Consider the following 17,496-nt stretch of genomic DNA (forward strand, 5'->3'; position numbering starts at 1 on the left):
GCAGCTGTGCTGGCCACTGAGCTACAGTGCCACCCCAGAAATCAAACTGCAGTTTTTTCTTTTCATGTAAAATCCCTCCTATGTGGATACAGACCTTTCAGCCTTCCAAAGTAGTATCCCACCCAGATCCATTCCCTAACCTTCAGTTAACTCTGACTAATGCACCTAACCTACACATCCCTGAACAGATGGACAACTTAGCATGGCCAATTTACCCAACCTGCACATCTTTGGACTGTGGGAGGAAATCGGACCACCTGGAGAAAACTCATACAGACAAGGGGAAAATGTGCAAACACCACAGAGACAGTCGGCCAAGGCTGGAATCTGACCCGGGTCCCTAGTACTGTGAGGGAGCAGTGCTAATCACTGAGCCACCATGCTGCAAACGTGACACCATCCAGGTCACAAACAGACGTTACGCTCACTCTCTGATCTACAGATGCTCAGTAACAGTGTGTGCCATCTCCAGGATGCACTGCAGAAGTTCACCAAGTCTCCTTAGACAGTTCCTTCCAAATCCACAACCACTACCATTTAGAAATCTAAGGGTTGTTGTATACACATGGGAACACTATTCCCCTTCAGGGTCCCCTCCAAGCCATTCACAATTCTTACTTGGAAGTATATCTCCATTCCTTTACTATCCTGGAACTCCCTCCCCAACAGAATTGTGGATCCACCTATTGTGATGCATTAGTTCAATAAGGCAGCTCACCTTCTCAAAGCCAACTGGAATGAACAAACAAATGAAAGCAAAATGCTGATGCTGGATAAATGAGTTCTGTTCCAGGGTCATATCGGACTCGAAACTTTCTTTCTTTCTCCACAGGTACTGCCAGGCCTGCTGAAATTCCCCAGCCACTTCAGTTTTTAATAGGCAAAAAATGCCAGTCTGATAGCGAAGCCTACATCCAATTAAAGAATTAAAAAAAAATATACACACCATGAAGGATACGAATCAATTATAAAGTTGCAGTGAACGAATAGTTCCAAGCACATTGACAGGGCTTCGAATGTCTCTTCCCTATTTCCTGAAAGATGTGGTTTGGCTGATCATCACTTGTTAGAGAATAAATCATCCTCCCTGGACATAACTATACAATAGACTCCATATACAATAGACAGTTGATCTGAGACAGCTGTGGATCCCCAGGGAAGTGTTAACGAAGCAATATATTTGCTGATTTCCCTGTGTGCTGACACAAGTTTTGCTCTCGTGCGTATACGAATGTTTTTTCTTGCTTGCGGACACGACCTTACCTCGTGTACACACTCACTCCAAGCGAGCAGCGATTGGTCCGATTCCCCCCCCCCCGCCCCCAAACACACACGCGTCACTTCCGTCTGTCAGCCCTGAAACTGTCGGTTGTTGATGGAGGTTCGGTAAACGGCGCGAGGCGGCCGCGAGCGTGTTCTGGGACCTCCCCGGAGCATTCCGAGGACAACCGCCGATCGGAGGTGAGCCACGCCGAGTAGGCTTATATTGATGAGGGTGCCAGCATTGCTGCCTTCCTCACTGTAGGCACACACGTTCCCCAGCAAAGTCGACGAGTACATGCGGTGTTGACGGCAGCAGGTGATTGTGGCAGAAGTTAACCAGTTGTAATGGTTCTCGTTTCCTTTCCTCCCGTTGTCAACAGCTGAGTGTCAACTACTTAGCGGGTCCTCGCCACTTGATGTGCCAAGGTGACAGGGGACTGGACTTCGAACCCAACTTCCGGTTAAATGCTGGCACAACTCGTCGGGTGACATTGGGGGTTCAGGTTGGTTTTGGCAGGTGCAGTCTGTGCCACGGTGGGTTTCACTACACTTGTGCTGCCCGTTTTTGGAAATCAGTGAAAACATTTGCTGCTTCCAGACTGATGTCATTCTAGAGACCCTGTGGCGCCTCCACTCTTGGATCGTCCCGCGTTCATTCCCCTTCTTTAAATGGACAAATACAGTAACTTAAATTATGATCAGAAGTACAATGGTTTTCCAATATTCTATTTTCCTCTTATTTAAATTCCTTGAGCTTGTTCGGAAAGTTATAGTTTTCAATCTTATTAGTCTTTAAAAGACTTTTTTTAGTTTAAAAAGGGTAAGGACAATTAAAATATATTCAGGCATAACTTATGATAACTTTTTAGATGTGTCATTATTCTGGGTGGTAGGCGATATTTTGTTTGAATAGAGAGATAAACCAAATGGAGTAAACTTCATTTGCAAAGTTCTTGTTAAAATGTTTCTGATCAGTATTTTGGAAGGTTTAAAATCAGGATGAAAACAGTCTTCAATTGCAGTTATTTTTAATAGCAATATTAAATTTAGGTTAAGTTTCTTTCTTTCAAAGACAAACAATATTTTTTAAATACTTGGGCAAGTTATTTAGCACAACGTATCAGTCCTCTGCAACTTTTGGAAATTAAAATGAGTGAATTAAATTTGAATTGGCCTTATGAGTTTTGTGAGAAACCTGACCTAAATTCTGAAAAACTGAAAAAACATGTTTATCAAAACTTTTTTACTGCAATTACTTGCAAGACTACAATGCTCTATTTTGATATTTTAATGAAATACTGGATTAAAACTAGAATTAAATTTCACTTAAAACAAAAATAAGACTAAAATATAAAAGCTTCAATTTTGAATTAAAATAATATTTGATTAATATTGGATATTATAAATATCACCAAATTATTAGGCACACTTAAATATTAATCTTGGAAAATATAATTATGGATGTGTACACTCAATTAGTTATGTGCTAGCGGAGGCCACAGATATTGGTGTTTAATGGGCTGAGAAGTAGTAGATGGAGTTTAATTTAGATAAATATGAGGTGCTGCATTTTGGGAAAGCAATTCTTAGCGGGACTTATACACTTGATGGTAAGGTCCTAGCAAGTGTTGCTTAACAAAGAGACCTCGGAGTGCAGTTCATTCCTCCTTGAAAGTAAAGTCTCAGGTAGGTAGGATGGTGACGAAGGAATTTGGTATGCTTTCCTTTTATTGGTCAGAGTATTGAGTACAGGAGTTGGGAGGTCATGTTGTGGCTGTGCAGGACATTGGTTAGGCCAGTGTTGGAATACTGCGTGCAATTCTGCTCTCCTTCCTATCGGAAAGATGTTGTGAAACTTGAAAGGGTTCAAAAAAGATTTACAAGCATGATGCCAGGATTGGAGGATTTGAGCTAAAGGGAGAGGTTGAATAGGCTATGGCTGTTTTCCCTGGAGCGTCGGAAGCTGAGGGGTGACCTTAGAGAGGTTTATAAAATCATGGGGGGCATGGATAGGATAAATAGTCAAAGTCTTTTCCCTGGGGTTGGGGAGTCCAGAACTAGAGGGCATAGGTTTAGGGTGAGAGGGGAAAGATATAAAAGAGACATAAGGGGCAATGTTTTCACACAGAGGGTGGTACATGTATGGAATGAGCTACTAGAGCAAGTGGTGGAGGCTGGTACAATTGCAACATTTAAAAGGCATCTGGATGGTTTGGAGGAATATGGGCCTGCTGCTGGCAGGTGGGACTAGATTGGCCGGTATGGACAAATTGGACCGAATGTTCGATTTCCGTGCTGTACATCTCTATGACTCTTATAATTATTGGGATAATAACATGCCTAATGGGGAAAAATAGTCTTTCGCGATCACTCAATGTCCCAAAATACATCAACCAATTAAGTACTTTTGAAGTAGCCACTGTTGTAATGTAGGAAATGAAGCAGTCATTTTTTAAGTGGCAACAATGTATTAAATTACTAGAAAACCTGTTTCCGATGGTGATTGAGGGATAAATATTGATCAGAACAGCAGGGACAACTCCCTGATCATCATCAAAACAGTGCTGTGGGATATGTTAAGTCCACCTGAAAAGCCAGATGAGATGTTTGTTTTAATGTTTATTTGAAAAATAAAAATCACCACCTCTATCATTACAACACTTCCTCAGTACTGCATTGGAGTGATAGCCTTTATTAGTACTCAAGTTGTGAAAGTTGAACTTATAACCCTCTTGCTTTTGAAACAAGAGTATTACCAACTCTACTTTGGTTGACATTTAAAAGAATTTCTCCTTCATATTACTCCAGTTTATGGCTTTATAGTTTTTTTTGTCATGGTATGATTTTACTGTTATTAGGAAATCTTCATATGTCGACCTTCTGATAAGCGTTGATGCAATGATTTCAACAAATGACTGAATAATTGGAAAATTAAGTAGATTCTCAATAAAATAAACCTCAGGTCATAACATCAAGATTACAGGATATTGATGTTGAAATGCTTTAATCATTCAATGGAGATTAACAATAAGTTGATCATTTCATTTTTTTTCCTATTATGATCCCAGCTGATTGTACTACTGGGCAAGTGGGATCCCAGTATGAAATTTGGCTTGATGATCATATGCTTTTCGTTTGAGTTAATGAGTTGGTTGTTCATTAAAATGTAGTCACAGAAGACTGCAGTTTTTTGCAGTGGAATAGAAATTTATTACACAACTGATAAAGAAAAAAGCTATTTACATGTAGAATACAGTTTGCCATATTTTAACACAAAACAAATTCTCATCTTATTTCCTGACATTACCTGTTACAGACCCCTTTTTAGAGAAACACCCTGCTATACCAAGCCTTTAAATTTGACTTAACTAGATTCATAGATCTGTATAGCATGGAAACAGACCGTTCAATTCAACTTGTCCGTGCCAACCAGATATAAGTAATTTAGTGCCATTTGCCAGCATTTCACCCATAGTCCTCTAAACCCTTACCATTCATATACCCATCTCCAGATGCCTTTCAAATGTTGTAATTGTAATCAGCTTTCACTGCTTCCTGTGGCAGCTCATTTCATACATGCAACACCCTCTGTGTGAAAATGTCCCCTTAGGTCCCTTTTAAATCTCCCTCTCGGCTTAAATCTGTGCCCTCTAATTTTGGACTCCCTACCCCAGGAAAAAGACTTTGTCTATTTATCCTACCCATGCTCCTCTTGATTTTATAAGTCTCTGAGTCACCCCTCAGCCTCCAACACTCCAGGGAAAATAGCCTCAGCCTAATCAATCTGTTCCCACAGCTGAAACCCTCCACCCTGGCAACATCCTTTATAAATCTTTTCTGAACTCTTTCAAGCTTCTCAACATCCTTCCGGTAGCAGGGAGATCAAAATCTCATGTAGTATTCCAACAGTGGCCAAACAAATGTCCTGTACAGCAGCAACATGACCTCCCAACTCCTACACTCAATGCACTGAAAGCCAAGCATACCAAATCTGCCCTCACTGGCCGATCTACCTGTGACTTCATTTTCAAGAACTGTGAATCTGCACACCAAGGTCTCTTTGTTTAGCAACAATCCCCAGGACTTTACCATTAAGTTCTGCCCTGATTTGCCTTTCCAAATTGCAGCACCTCACATTTATTTAAATTAAACTCTATCTGCCACTCCTCAGCCCATTGGCCCAACTGATCAAGGTCCCGTTGTACTCTGAGGTAACCTTCCTTGCTGTCCGCTACATCTCCAATTTTGGTGTCAGCTGCAAACTGACTAACTATACCTCCTATGTTCACATCCAAATCATTTTATGTAAATGATGAAAATCAGTGGACCCAACACCGAATCTTGTGGCAGACTGCTAGTCACAGGCCTCCAGTCTGAAAAACAACCCTCCACCAACACCTTCTGTCTCCTGCCTTCGAGCTAGTTCTGTATCCAGAAGGCTAAAGTTGAAAATCTCACAACACCAGGTTATAGTCCAACAGGTTTACTTGGAAGCATTAGTGATTTTTAACTTTGTCTGCCCCAGTCCATTACCGGCTCCTCCAAATCCAAAAGGCTGGTTCTCCCTGTATTCCATGTGAACTAACCTTGTTAACCAGTCTACCATGAGGAATCTTGTCAAATGCCTTACTTGCAGAAAACTAGCCACCAGGATGCATGAACATCAACTCGCCACAAAAAGCCATGACCCACTTTCACTAGCATCTTTACATACAGATGATGAAGGACATTTCAGCTAGGACAATACATCATCCTAGGACAAGCCAAACAGAGACATGTGTGAGAATTCCTACAAGCATGACACTCCAACCCGTAACTCGATCAACAAACACATTGACTTGGATCCCATTTACCACCTCCTGAGAAAAAGAACAGGATATGACAATCAGCCCAAGGAAACCTAAACACAAATTAAAAGCAGGCCATACCACCAGTACTTCACCGGAGACTCACTGATGATGTTATCTAGTATGGTGATGAAACGCTTGAAAACAAATCTTCCAGCTCAGTGAACAAACTTGCATCCAGAGCCTCAACCTGAGCTACAAATCTTCTCAAAGCCCGCTAATACTCCCCATTGTCTGGATGAGCACTGTGCCAAGACACCATCAGCACAAAGAATCCATTTGATTAGCGCCCAATCTGCCATTTTATACATTCACTCTTTGCTGATGCATAATGACAAGTGTGTAACATATATACAGATGCACTTTGTTAAGGTTCCTTCTAAATTTGCAAGCCCTAAAAGGACAAGGGCAAGAGGCACATCAGAACACAGCCACATATAAGTTCTCATTCCTGCCACACGTTATCCAGAATTGGAAGTATATTGATGTTCCTTTACTGTTTGAGGTCAAGATCCTGGAACTCCCTTTTTAATTACAGTATATGGGTATACCTACACCAGATGAGCTTCAGTGGTTCAATGATAGCTCACCACCAATTCGAAGGCATTAAGGGATGGGCTACAAATGCTCATATTTAAGTTTTTAAAAAGCAATATTTTGTCATGATAGACTATCAACAATAAGTTTATCTCACTAAATAGTAATTTGTGATCATTGAAGCAATGATGGAAATTTATTATGAAATAATGCATTTGATATGTCCAAAATTGAGGCCACGAACATATCTCAGTTCAGTGCAGTTAGACAGCAAATCAGTGACATAATAGAATTGCCACCATCAAAATTTATGTTGTAACTGGCTACCTTCCAGAAAATGTGTAAAATTTTCAGAAGCTTTCTTTCGCATATTAACATTGATAAAAGGTTTTGAAAAAAAAACTTCAAATGAATTCCTAAGTCAGTTAACATCTGTAAAGTTCAATTTAAAAAGAATACCAACCCCCTTCTCTTTTGAAACATTGATAAATTAAGATTGTGCAATCTTGAATTTTATCACTGCCATACAATTGAGATGTGGAAGTGCCGGTGTTGGACTGGGGTGGACAAGGTCACAATCATGTGACACCAGGTTATAGTTTAACAGGTTTATTTGAAATCACAAGCTTTCAGAGCACTGCTCCTTTGTCAGGTGGAGTGAAGAGAACACACAGGCACAGAAATTATAGACCGAGAGATTAAAAGATCATCCAAATGATGTGAATAGTGTCATCAGGTTGAATAATAAGTCTTTGTTGGTGATCAAAAGTGTCAGACTATGTGAGTAACATGTCAACAGCTGAACAGCAAGTGAAGGGATCACCTATAATCCGATTAACTGAGGCACAGAGATAATTACGAAAAATTTAACAATTTGATGCTGGACACAAACCAAATGGCTGGAATATCATGATAGGTTTAAGAGTTGCATGCCAAGGATCTAATCAAAGTAACAAGTAATCCAAAACTGTACAAACTAATTAAGGTAGAGAGAGCATAACAAGTTATCAAGGTGATGGTGTCAAAACAGGACAGTTAGGAAAGTTTTACAGATGCAGAACAGTATAGTGGGATATACGTCGTATGACATGAACCCAAGCTCGTGATTGAGGCTGTCTTCACGGAAATGGAACGTGGCTATCGGTTTCTGCTCAGCAATTCTGTGTAGTGGAGTATCTCAAAGGCCACCTTGGAGGACACTTGCCCAAAGATTGGAGGCTGAATGTCCTTGACTGCTGAAGTGCTCCCCATCTGAGAGGGAACATTCTGTCTGGCAATTGTTGTGTGGGTGTCCATTCATCTGTTGCCGTAGAGTCTGCATAGTCTCACCAATATACCATGCATCGTGGCATTCTTATTGGCTTTCTGATAGAATTTTCTCTCTGCAGAATAATTTCTTATTGTTGTAAGAGCAGTCCAAAGATGTGCAGGTTAGGTGGATTAGCCATGCTATATTGACCATGATGAACAGGGATGTACAGGCTGGATGGTTTCGGCATGCTAAATGTGAGGTTATGAGGTTAAGGCACTCATTAGGTCTGGGTGGGATGCTCTTTGGAGGGCCATTGTGCACTTTGGGCTGAATGGCCTGCTTACCATTGTAGGGATTCTGTGATTCTATGTAGAAGAAAATGACTCCCATAACGTGACGTATCACAATCCTTGATACGTTAGGTCAGTCATACACCCTGTGTTGTAGATTTCACACCTCAAATGTTTAAGACATTTCGTATCTTTACATTTGAAATAATCAATTCAATTTTTAAACATAAACTAGCTTTTAAGTTCAGAATATATTGAAACATGACAACCAGAATCCAATTGGTACATTTAATTGCTAAATTGCAGGGCAACATTCTCAACACTTCATAACCCAAGTAATCCAATCAGGATTAGAAACCTCAAAATAATACACACTTCTCTTTTTAGGGCAGTTCTCCATGCAAACATCCAGAACAGATGCCCTCATGATTGAAGCAGTTCAATATAGTAAATTGACATTGAAAAAATGATTCTTTTTCATGGCCATTCTACAGCATTCCAGTTTAAGGTCCTAAAGCTACTTTCACAGCTACTGATAAGTGTGTATGGGGGTGAAAGTATTGGGAATTGGGTTGGTGTGAAGTTGGCAAAGTGTTTGTTGAGGGGTATATTGCTAGGTAAGTAGGTAAAAATGCTTAGGGTAGGTCAGACTGGGATGGGGCATATTCTTGGGCATCATGGCGGGGAAAAGTCAGAATTGGGGTGGTAAGTCTGTTGGCAGTCTGGGTCTCGGAGGGTATGATTGTCAGCTGTCCTTGAGCATCCTAAGGTGGAGAGGTTGTCAAGTGTGGGTGTGGTGGTCAGACTAATAGTTGTTGAATATTTAGGGCAGATTTTAATTTTTTTTAACTTTTCCAGGGTGACCATTAGCTAAGTCAGTTGGAACTTTTGAGTTTTCCAATATAACTCCGAGTTAGTGGTGTTTTGGAGGGTATCAGAAGCCAGGACATTGCCAGCTGGAATTTTCAAGTTTCAGAATTACTTTTGGGGACTTAATTGTGTTGAGGTTATTGCACAATTCTGATGTGTAATTCCTGTTTATGCTGTATGGCGGCATGGTGGCTCAGTGGTTAGCACTACTGCCTCACAGCGCCAGGGACCTGGGTTCAAATTCACCCTCAGGCAACTGTTTGTACATTTGTCCCACGTCTGTGTGGGTTTCCACCAGGTGCTCTGATTTCCTCCCACAGTCCAAAAATGTGCAGATCAGGTGGATCGGACATGTTAAATTGCCCATATTGTCTAGGGATGTGTAGGTTGGGTGGATTAGCCATGGGGAAGGCAGGGTTACAGGTATAGGAGGGGTTGGTGTTGGGGGGGAGGGGGGTTTGGTGTTAGCAGGATGAGGTGGCCTGTTTCCACACTGTAGGGATTCAGTAGTTTTATTGCAGCGCCTGTCTTCCCATCAGAAGATCTGTGCCCATTTGACTATCATCTAACTGTGTACTGAAGAGCAACTAATCTAAAGTCTGACTTGTCATTTGCTGAAAAGCACATTTTTCTGTGTACATTTCCTATCATCCTAGAGCCCTCAAATGGTCAGGATGGAAGAAGGCAAGGTATTTCGGTAACTCTATATTTGCATTAGAAACTACAGTTGTCATCACTCAGTAGTTGAATAAAGAATATCACAGGAGATATCAATTTTTCCCACTGGCAGAAGGATTAGATTCTCCAAACAACCAAACTTAGCACCTGGTTGGCACCCTAACAGTTGAATTTGCATGATTTATAGAATAAAGTGTTGTATTTGATACAGTCATGGCTTCAGGCATCATGCTTCATGAATTTCATACTGCAGTGATTCTCCTTAAATTCCTCTCATTTGACTTGAAACACAGACTGGCATTAACAGTAACCACTCTCTCTTTTTGCCCTTTAGGCTGTGACAATTCCGCTCCAAGAAAACTGGCATTGGTTTTCAGATGAAAGGGAGATGGAACTTTAAGTGGCCAAGGACAGGTGATGAGAAAAGCTTCAGTTTAAGTGTGCAGATCCAATTCCCTGCGATACTGTAGTTTCTCTAATCTTTCTTGTATGTCTTTCTCTAATTTCCTCAGCAAATTGTGGAGTGAGGTGGCCAACTGTGCATAGTCTTGCACAAACGTACCATCTTAACCAAAGATCAAAAAATCAAGGTCATTCTCTCTATATCTCTAACTGAGGTCGTTCCTTATACTGGATTTTCTCATGTCAGAGATGGTGACAAAGTTGATAACTTCATTGGTAACAACGTGCCCAAGGTACCATTACAATTGAATCATAGAATCGCTACAGTGTGGAAGCAGGCCATTTAGCCCATCGAGCCCACACTGATCCTCCAAAGAGCATCTGACCCAGACTAACCCCTTAACCTAACCAGGTAACACCACATTTATCAAATGGCATTTGCGTATACTTCTAGTAACTATTCAAATCTTTTCATTCTATTCTTCAATTATGGTAGCTGGTTATAAGCAGAGAATCAGCAGAGACTGCAGAAATACTTTGTTCAGTTTTGGGAACTTGTAGTGCTTCCTCAATCCTGGATTGAGGGTAAGCATCATCCTTGTGAGTATTTATTTTATGTGCCCAGCAATTGGCAGAGACTCTCAGTTTTCCATCTTTCTTCCTCCTGAGGACTATGAGGAAAGGCATACAGACTTGACAACTCTTTGATAATACCTTGCTCCAAAGGTAGTCCCAGATTTCCACCCGGTGATTTCCTTGTGACTTACCACTTCACAATACCCAATATTGTTATCATCCTCTTTATTGAAAGTTGCCCTACTTGATGAGAGTGGAAACAAGCTTGCCCTGTAGGTGTCCTCCAATTCACCAGTGTCCATCTTTGAATTGAGCTTAAGGAGGCCTCCTCCAGTTGGTCCACTGTCCTCGACAATGGCAGGTTTAAGGGCACCAATGGGCATTCTTCGTTGGAGGTAAGTATCTTTATCGTTGACATTAGCAATCTGCATGAGTACCCTACTCTTTATACTATGGCACTGAGAATGGCCCCCAGAGTTACACAAATAGGAGCTCTTCCACACATGATGTGACGTGATACATGATGCTGTAGCAAATCCTAATGTTGATACTTGAAACCGACTGGAATGAGTCATCACGAACCGTGGTGTGGAATGATAAGAGAACAGCCCAATCCCCTGCTTCTTTAACAATTCTAGGGTGTGGTATGGGCTGATACCATGGGTGTAGAGAACAGTAACAGTGATTCAAGGTGTTTCTATAACAATGACTACTTGTGTTTCAAACCACACAAATGGAGGATACCTTCATATTTAGTACTAAAAAATTTAATCCATAAGGATTGTTATCCATTATGTTAGTGTCAGGATTCAAGTCCCACCTGTGCAGCGCGGTGTCATAATATGTCCAAGGTGATAGATTTACATTTGTTTTAAGCATCGGTTTCTACATTTATGCAGCTGGCCTGATTCCACTCTATATTTTGGACCTTCCAGACCTGCTCTTTGCATTTCAGTGCTTTTTTCACAGGATCCCAGACTTCTGTTCTATTTTTGTGCACAGTAGTTGTACAAAGTAGAATAAGCAAGATACATTCACCACAAATTTTCTTTGAGCCACAATAACTGATGGGACCTTGTATGCTTAGATTATTGATCTTTATTCAGACATTTGATGAGGAAATTTTGAGGGATGGTAGAGGTAAAGTGTCACTTTTAGGTAAGCCATATTTGTAGACCCTGCAAAAGTCGGTGGAAAAGCAGTGTTTGAGAGGGATACAAACAGTTTACAGAAGGATATTGAAAGGTTAAGTAAGTAGACAATAAGTTGGCAAATGGAGTGTAATCTGGGAAAATATGAAGTTCATTGTAGAAAGGAGAGTAATAGAACAGAATATTATTTAAACAGGAAAAAAACGGCAGAAAGTTGTATTACAAAATAGTACTTGTGCACAAAACACAGAAAGTTAGTACACAGATGCAGCAGGTAATCAAGAAGGCTAATGTACTGTTGATCCTTATTCCAAGGGAATTTGAGTATAAGATTAGGGAAGTCTAACTGCAATTCTACAAGGTGTTGGTGAGACTGCATCTGAAGTACTGTGAACAGTTTTGGTCCCCTTATTTAATCAAATATATCATTTCAACGGCAGCAGTTCAGAGAAGGTTCACTAGGGTGGTCTTCGGTAGAGAGAGATTGACTTCCATGCAAAAGTTAAACAGGTTGGTACTCAATGGAATTTAGAAGAGTGAGAGGTGATCTCATTGAAAGGTACAGGATTTTTTAGGGGGATGACAGGTTAAATGCTGAGAGGATGTTACTTCTCATGGGACAGTCTAGGATCAGAGAACATAATCTCAGAATAAACAGGTGCCAGTTTAAGACTCATGAGGAGGAATTTCTTCTGTGAGAGTTGAAAGTCTTGGAACTCCTTGCTGTGGACAGTCCTTATGTATATTTAAGGCTGAGATAATTAGTTTCTTGATCAGTAGGGAAATCAAGGGTTAAGGAGAAAACACAAGTGGACATCAGGAATATCAGATCATACTATTGAATGGTGAAGCAGGCCCAAGGGCGAAATGGCCTACTCCTGTTCCAATTTCTTATGGTCAGATCCAAATTCAATCCGACTGTATAGTAGACATTATATTTCATCATGTTAATAATAGACCAAATTTACCCCAAATTTAGCTGAAATCTAATTTTTACATTTGATGTTGCAAATACTATAGCCAAAATTCTTATGCTGCATATTTAGGGTGATAGTCCTTTTTTATGTTCCTAATGCAAACCAGTATATTATTGGTATAAAATAATCTATCAATTTTTCTCTAGCTATTGCTTTGTGTTCCTGGCCACCCAACCCCACGTTGCAGCCCTATGACGTTGTCAGTGTTTCCTAATCACTTAGTATGTACCTCTTCAGTCCTAGCTACAGCATATGTGCAAAATGAAATTAAAAACGTAAACATTTATGGAATGGTAATCAATAGAAACATACAGCTTTACTCCACATAGATGCTGTTCTTAGTCTGACATTTAACAGATTTTAGAATCCAACAGATTGTTGAGGCAGAGAGTTCAAATGGTGTTGTATTAAAGCAGTCAACCATTAACAAAATGTACACTGTAAGCTTCCTAAATTAGAGCATGTCCTCAATGAACTGAAAGCACTGTTCCCATGCTGCAGTTCTTTGACATTCAGTATCATTGCTGAATTTTGACCTGCTGCTTACCAACCCCCACTTGTTTATCTGAATGAACCTGTTCACTCTTATCAATTTGAATAAACCCATTCACCCTGACTTGCCCCATCTTACTTCTGATTATTTTGAGTATTGCAATTTATTAACTACCATTGTGATATTTAAAATCTACAACAAAACATTAGGTAGTTCGATACAGTTTTATTCAAAATATTAGTGAGCATAACACAACTACCATGTGGAGACTACCACCAAGCAATTTGATGGTGCAATGTCTGTTTTGTATTCCTTCCAGCTGTGAACATTTCCATGGAGATTATCAGAGTTAGTCAGGGTTTGAGTAATGTTCGTTTTTGAGTTCGGATTTATTCAGCCAGTTCTCCAAGCCTTCAGAAGTGCATAGCAGTGCTACTTCCAGGATCCAAAACAAGACCTTTTATTTGAGAACAGTTTTAGATGTAAATGATGGTTTAAATCAAGCAGTGTAATTAAATTCTCTGATTCAAACTTCTTCAGCTATCAGAGTATCCTAAATTGGCTGTTAGTTTTTATTTGATATTCATTACTTGAAGTTCTTTACCTCCCTGCCCTTTCAATAAGTTCAAAGCCAGAAATTCAAATGCTGAAAACAGGGAAAGGAGGATACAGGACATTTGGTTATCTTTTCACCCTGCACTCTTTGAAGCTGTCTATGTTGTATCTTCAGTTAATTTTCCTGTGTTAGCCTGTGTTACAGTTTGTGTACCAAAGCAAGTGAGGAAAATGTCCTAAAGCAGGATAGTGTTGACAGTTTCTTTCATGAAATTATAACAGTACAATTTAATATTATATGGAGAATATTTACTTTAATCCTTTCAACCATCACATTGAAACTTACTTCTGTGATACACATACAAAATGAACCTACTAGAAATAGTAAGTAATCTGTTGAGTAGCATTTTAAGTTTACGCACTCCATTATCTTTTGCATTGAATGTGCAAATTTTGAATGTGCGCCACCATGGAACAGCACGGTAGCGTAGTGGTTAGCCCTGCAGCTTCACAATACCAGACGCCTGGGTTCCATTCCAACTTTAGTTGGCTGACTGTGTGGAGTTTGCACATTCTTCCTGTGTCTGTGTGGGTTTCTGCCGGACGCTCTGGTTTCTGCAGTCCAAAGATGTGCATGTTAGTGGATTGGCTATGCTGAATTGCCTCATGATGTCTAGAGATGTGTCGGCTAGGCAGATTAATCATGGTTAATGCGATGGGAGATGGGACGGAAGAGTGGATCTACGTAGGATGCTCTTCAGAGGGTTGACGCAGACTTGATGTGCTGAATGGCTTCTACCTGCACTGTAGGTATCCTGATTCATCAAATGAATGATTTCCCATTATGCTAGAAAGTTGGCAGTGTTTTCTGCCATTACTTTAAGTTTGCAAAATAATCCAATGTTAGATGTGTCTTATGCAGAAATTCATGATGCAGTGCTACATAGATAAAAATAATTGTCTTAAGTGTGATCATAGATTCATCTTTTAATGCTTGCTCTTTGATAAAAGTCCTTTTCGAAAATTGTAATGTTTTACAGTTTTCTTTTAAAAATTCCACACATTTACACTTTCTCCTTTATTGTTGTTTTGGCCAGGGAATTATATTTTTTGTGTTGTTACTTCTCATGTGCCTCCATAGAAACAAAAATGCCTTTATATTTAAGGTAATGATAACCCATTTTAAATCCGAGCTAAATTTCAGTTTTTGGCCATGAATCAAATTTATTTCTAGAAATCAAAAATTTGTGCCTTCATACTTAATTATGGACTTAGAACAATATGATGTAGCAAGTATTCCCTGCTGATGTTTGTTATTAGCAAGTAAATTCTATTACCGCAGACTTTTCAAAGTAAATTGAAAAAGATGGTTCTGTATTCAGAAATTTAGAAATCCCAGCTAAAGTAAGTTATGTACATTGGAGGTTGGGGCGTGTGGTATAATAGAAAACTAAATATTAATTATGTATGATGTTTTTTCACTTTAAAAATACTGTGATATAAGTCCTGAAAACATTCTATTCATTTTTTTAGAAAGAGAAACCACTTTCCTTGAGTCACATTGGTACTGCTATTTACCAAATGGGTTTTGTATCTTTGCTTTCCAAAATGTAATTTAAGAAGTTGGACTATATAGTTAGGTGTTTGTTTTTTTTTTAAGCTTTTCCAGAGGGGATTTGGAAGGAGAATTGATCTGCTTAACTATAGTCCAAAACAAAAGACAAGTGTATATATGCATTTGGGGAATGTGAGACAACAGGTAGTTAACAGAAAAATATAGAAAATAGGTGCAGGAATAGGCCATTTGGCCCTTCAAGCCTGCACCACCATTCAGTATGATCATGCAATTTCAGTATTTCACTCCCATTTTCTGTCCATACCTCTTGATCCATCTAGCCACAAGGGCAACGCCCACTTCCTTTTGAATATATCTGACGAACTGGCCCAACAACTTTCTGTGGTAAGAATCAACAGAGATATCATTAGCTTGCTGGATTTACTTTACGATATGTTTTCTGACCTCAAATATCTGACAACTATGCATGTTCGCCGCCAATTACTTCCACCTACAAATGTGCAATATTAAACTGTCTTTTTTTAAAAAAAACTAAAATAAAATGCCTACTTTGTAAAACACTACTTTTTCTTCACGATATTTTTTATTCATGTTTAATTACTTGTTATTTATTTCTCACTCTGTTTAATGTTTTGAGAGGTACCACTGAGTAGCCAGTGGTCGAACACACCAACAAATGCAGTCTTTAGTTTATAGGTCACCTAATGACAAAGATGAAGAGGAACAAACGTGAAAGGAAATTTCATAGATGTGAAAGAATTATGGAATAATTATAACTGGGTCTTTACCATCTGTGGGATAATTATTTTGTAAGAGGTTAGAATTTCGAGACTATGTTTTCAGCAGAATTTTCTAAGTCAGCAATATGCCTCCAGTCCAACAGATGGTGGCGTTGCTGAAACTAGTTCTTGGGAATGAAATGCATCAAGTTTCAGTGAGTGAAAATTTGGGGGGTGTGGGGGAGGTGGGGGGGATCGTTTAGTTTGGCTACTGAAGAAGATGAGCAACGATAAAAATAATTTGAGAACATGAAAATCATGAGGGGCCTGGGTAAGGTAAATAGACAAGGTCTTTTCCCCGGGATGGGTATTCCAGAACTAGAGGGCATAAGTTTAAGGTGAGAGGGGAAAGATTTAAAAGGGACCTAAGAGGCAACATTTTCATGCAAAGGGTGGTGCGTGTATGGAATGAGCTGCCAGAGGAACTGTTGGAGGCTGGTACAATTACAACATTGGAAAGGAATCTGAATGGGTATATGAATGGAAAGGGTTTGGAGGGATATGGACCAAATGCTGGCAATGGGACTGGATTAATTGAGGTTATCTGATTGGCATAGACGGGTTGGACCGAAGGGTCTGTTTCTGTACTGTCCACCTCTATGACTGTAACTACAGCCAGTTAGTTTAACCATTATAGTGGGAACATGATTTTATAGAAGATAATTTTGGACAAAATCAATAGTCACTTGGAAAAATATGGAATAATTAAAGAAAGTCATTGTGGGTTTAAGGCTTAACTAACTTGACTAAATTTTTTGAGATAACTGAGAGGATTGATTAGGGTAATGTGGTTGATGTAATTTACCTGGACTTCCAAAAAGCATTTCATAAAGTGTCACATAGCAGGAATGTCAGCAAAGTTTGTTGCTCCTGGAGTAAAAGAGTCAGTAGCAACATGGATGCAAAATCAACTGACTGACAGGAAGCAGAAAGTAATAAGAACAATTGTTTCACCGACTGGTGAAAGGAAAATAGTGGATTCTTTAGATGTTTGTGTTAAAACACCACTTGATATACTGTACATTAATGATTTAAACTTAGATTTTCAAAATTTGTGAATGATACAAAACTTGAGGTATTATGGAGGTTAGTGTTGAACTTTAAGATGACAGTCAGGCTGATGGAATGATTGGGCAAGTTGCACGTAAACTTTAAGGGAAGGATGTGGAAAATAATTTATTTTGGTAGCAACAAAGAAGAGCTTATTTATAATTAAATATACAATTCTCCACTTAAAAGTTCCTTGTTCA

At 39.5% G+C, this 17,496-nt stretch overlaps 1 protein-coding gene across 7 annotated transcripts in view; it reads left to right on the top strand.

Annotated features, from left to right (window-relative positions):
* Nucleotides 1-1,349: 1,349 nt before the first annotated feature.
* The window catches only part of LOC122559570 (peroxisome proliferator-activated receptor alpha), a 70,230-nt gene continuing 54,083 nt past the window's right edge, over nt 1,350-17,496 (top strand). For 3 of the 7 annotated variants that reach the window (XR_006314462.2, XM_043709259.2, XM_043709263.2), the window contains exons 1-2: nt 1,350-1,461; nt 10,072-10,151. The gene's annotated coding sequence lies outside the window, so the exon portion shown is untranslated. Of the gene's footprint in view, nt 1,580-10,071; nt 10,152-10,249; nt 10,552-17,496 lie in introns of all 7 variants that reach the window. The other 4 variants (XM_043709260.2, XM_087997349.1, XM_043709261.2 and 1 more) reach the window with 4 other exon arrangements.

Source organism: Chiloscyllium plagiosum, unplaced genomic scaffold (genome assembly GCF_037043375.1).
Source record: "Chiloscyllium plagiosum isolate Xiang-an unplaced genomic scaffold, Cpla_swu_hap1 HiC_scaffold_19, whole genome shotgun sequence".
In the NCBI taxonomy this organism is placed as follows: Eukaryota; Metazoa; Chordata; class Chondrichthyes; order Orectolobiformes; family Hemiscylliidae; genus Chiloscyllium; species Chiloscyllium plagiosum.